This window comes from Echinops telfairi, unplaced genomic scaffold, assembly GCF_000313985.2.
Source record: "Echinops telfairi isolate 266 unplaced genomic scaffold, ASM31398v2 ScPeMD7_20;HRSCAF=75, whole genome shotgun sequence".
Classification (NCBI taxonomy): domain Eukaryota; kingdom Metazoa; phylum Chordata; class Mammalia; order Afrosoricida; family Tenrecidae; genus Echinops; species Echinops telfairi.
The window spans coordinates 7,794,263-7,798,102 of NW_022103917.1; positions in this window are offsets into that span (position 1 = coordinate 7,794,263).

Here is a 3,840-nt window from a genome sequence, read left to right on the forward strand (position 1 = left end):
AGGAGATCAGAAAGGAAGAAAATGTTTTGAAACTGATTGTGATAGCAATTGTACAACACTGCTTGATGTGATTGAATTATAGAATGACATGATATCCGTATTAACTCCCAATACAATGGTTTGGGGGGTGGGGCAGGGAGAGAAGGAGCTTTATCTCGATAAGTAATCTTATATCAAAAGAAGGCCCCCCAGCCCAGTTCAACTCAAGTCCACATGTCCGATGCAAGCTAGGGCCTTCTTCAGACTCACATAGCTGCAGAGTTATGATGCAGAAAGGTGATGCAGAATGTAAGAAGATCGCAGGCTGGTGGGTGCAGTCACACTGATTCAAGGTTGGTGGAAACATCTCAGGGTCAGTCAGTCCATATGGGGCCATGGCTGAAGGCAGCAAGCAGGAAAGGGAAAGTGTACAAGAAAGCCAAGAAGGCATTATCAGGCTGTGTGGCAGTTACATAATCTCCTGTCAACTTGAGTGTAGGGGTGGAGTCTAGCCTGTCAATCAGGTCATAGCCAATTATGCTTCTGTGTGGGCATGGCCTTCTCCTGAGCACTCTGCGAACATCTGTCTTCCTCACTGGGGGTGGGACACACACTCTCTCTGTCTTCCCTTTCCTGCTGTTGAGACACTCAGAGAGCTGGAGGAGACGTGGAGATCATTGAGATGCTTCCACTGCTAGTGGAGCCACAAGATCTTCTACCTACTGGCCTGTGATCTTCCTGCATTCGGCATCATTGCATGTGCTGCCTGAGTCTAAAGAGGAATTTATGGACTACTATCAGACATATGGGTTAATGCTGGATTTATGGACTTGATCTGGACTGGGCTGGGATGTTTTCTCAATATAAAATTGTGCTTTTATATAAAGTTCTTTCTTATACACATGAGTGCTTATGAATTTTTTTCTCTAGTCCAGGCGTCCTCAAACTACGGCCCGCCGACCACATGCGGCCCACCGAGGACATTTATCCAGCCCGCCGGGGATTTTTGTCCCGTTTGTTTTTTTAATTCAAAATAAGATGTGTGCAGTGTGCATAGGAACTTGTTCATAGTTTTTTGTAAAACTATAGTCCGGCCCTCCAACGGGTCTGAGGGACAGTGAACTGGCCCCCTGTTGAAAAAGTGTGAGGACCCCTGCTCTAGTCAACCCAGACTAACACAGGCTACGACCTGATGGACAGGTTAGATTCCATCCCTACACTTTCATACATCTACAAGTTGACACAAAACCATCTAACACCACAACAGCCAACCACACCACATGGAGTATATGTCATTCCCCACAGTCCTGGCAGTAACCCAATCTCCTACATAACCCTTCCAAAAGGGCTCATTCTTCCACTTCTCAGTCTCCTGTTCCAGGACTTTGACCTGCCTTTTTTTTCTCTTTAATTTCCCATCCCAGGTATCATTCTACTTTACCCCAATTTTAAAACGTTGGGTTCATTCCAACTTCACTGTATTGCCCATGACTGAACCAGTGCTGATCACTAGCCATAAGGGTGTCACTGTCTCATGGCTACCTCAAGCTCCCAAGGGGGACTGAGAAGATAAGGATGTGGCTGTTCAAGCCTCTGTTAGAGATGCAGGAATGTAAGAGTGGCTGAGAATTGCTACTGGGTTAGCCGACCCACAGTGTAACACTTCCCTTTCATTTAATCCCTCCTACCACGTTTGAGAAGGCGGATTAGCTTAATTTTCTCCTTAAGTAAGCCAAGGTGGATGGAGGTTAGACACCTTGCCCCAGGCCATAGAGCAAGCAGGGGGCAGTCAGGTTGTTGTTAGGTGCCATCGAGTTGGCTCTGACGCACAGCGACCCTATGTACAACAGGATGAAACATTCCCAGGCCTGTGCCATCCTCACCATTGCTATGTTGCAGCCCATTAAGAACCTTCCTCCTTACACAAGTGATGTGTGTATGGATTGTGATAAGAGTTGTATGAACCTCTAATAAAATGATAAACTAAAAAAAAAGAACCTTCTTCTTTGTCCTTGCCTCTCCCCTTCAACAAGCAGTGCCTTAGATACCACCTTACGATTTCTACTGAGTCCTTTCTCCCTACCGTGGCTGGGTGAAATGGAGTTCTCCCTCAGGAAATAAATTTCAAGCCCCAGCAAATTCAAGGCCTTCGGGCATTTGACCCCTTCCAAATTTGTCTCTCATAATACCTCTCCAGACTCCTTAAGCATTAGCCCAATTCTTGGTTGCTCTCTGATTGGACCAGATAACTGTAGACCCTATTTCTTTGCATACTGATCCCTGAACTTGGAATGACCTCCTATGTCCACCCTCACTCCCAGAAGCTTAGTTTATTGAATTCATATTCACATTTCAAAATCCAATTTAAATCCACCTCTTAAGCGAAATATTCCCTAATTGTGCCAGTCATTATTCATTGTTTCTGCCAGAAGCCCTAAGCTCTATTATGGCACATCTTATCACTGTCATGATCATTGGTTCCTTTCCTATCTTCCTCCTTGAGAGATACAGAACTTAGTTATCTTTTCTCTGCTACCAGGCCCTGTTATAACAGACACAGGGAACACATCCAGTAAAACGTTTGCAGTTTTATTGAGATATAGTTCACATATCATACCATTCACTTATTTAATGTGTCCAATTCAATGGCTTTCAATATAGACACAAATTTGGGCAACCATCACAATTTACTTTTTTTTGCTATATATTTATATATAATGATAGGTAAATAGATCTCTGTGTATATAATTATATGTTAAGTATTAAGGTAGTAGACAGACATTGGGCCTCCAATCAAGTACTCCCTCAGTGCAAGAACACTTTTCTCTAATAACCTGGCATTCTGTGATGGTCACCTTCCTGACACGATCGCTGAAGACAAAATGGGTGCATAGGCAGATGTGGTAAAGAAAGCTGATGATGCCTGTCTATCAAAAGATATAGCATCTGGGGTTTTAAAGTCTTGAAGATAAACAAGCAGACATCTAGCTGAGAAGCAACCAAGCCCACATGGAAGAAGCACACTAGCCTGTGTGATCATGAGGTGTCGATGGGTAGGTATCAGGCATCAAAGACCCAGGAACAAAAAGACATATTAATGTGAATATGGGGGAGTACAGAGTAGAGACCCAATGCCCATCTATAGACAGTTGGAAATCCCTTTACAGAAGCATCACAAGAAAGAGACGAACCAGTCAGGGTGCAGTCTAGTACCGATGAAACATACAAGTTTCCTCTAGTTCTTTAATGCTTCCTTCCACCCACTATCATGACCCAAATTCTAACTTACAAATCTGGATAGACCAGAGCATGTACATGGGTACAGATTAAGAGCTGGAAACACAGGGGATCCAGGACAGATAAACCCCTCAGGACCAATAATGACAGTAGCGATACCAGGAGGGTAAGGGAAAGATGGTGGGAGAAAGGGGAAACCGATCACAATGATCTACATATAACCCCCTCCCTGGGGGATGGACAAGAGAAAAGTGGGTGAACGGAGACATTGGTCAGTGTAAGACATGATAAGTAATAATAATTTATAAGTTATCAAGGGTTCATGAGGGAAGGAGGGAGAGAGGGAGGGAAAAAATGAGGAGCTGATACCAATGTCTCATGTAGAAAGAAAATGATGATGGCAACATATGTACAAATGTGCTTGACACAATGGATGGATGGATGGATGGATGGATGGATGGATTATGATAAGACCTGTATGAGCCCCCAATAAAATGATAAAGAAAAAACACCCCAGACCAATTCAGATCAAGTCCATAAGTTTGATATTAGCCCATAAGACTGATATTAGCCCATGAATTCCTCTTCAAACTCAAGCAGCACATGCAATGATGCTGAATGCAA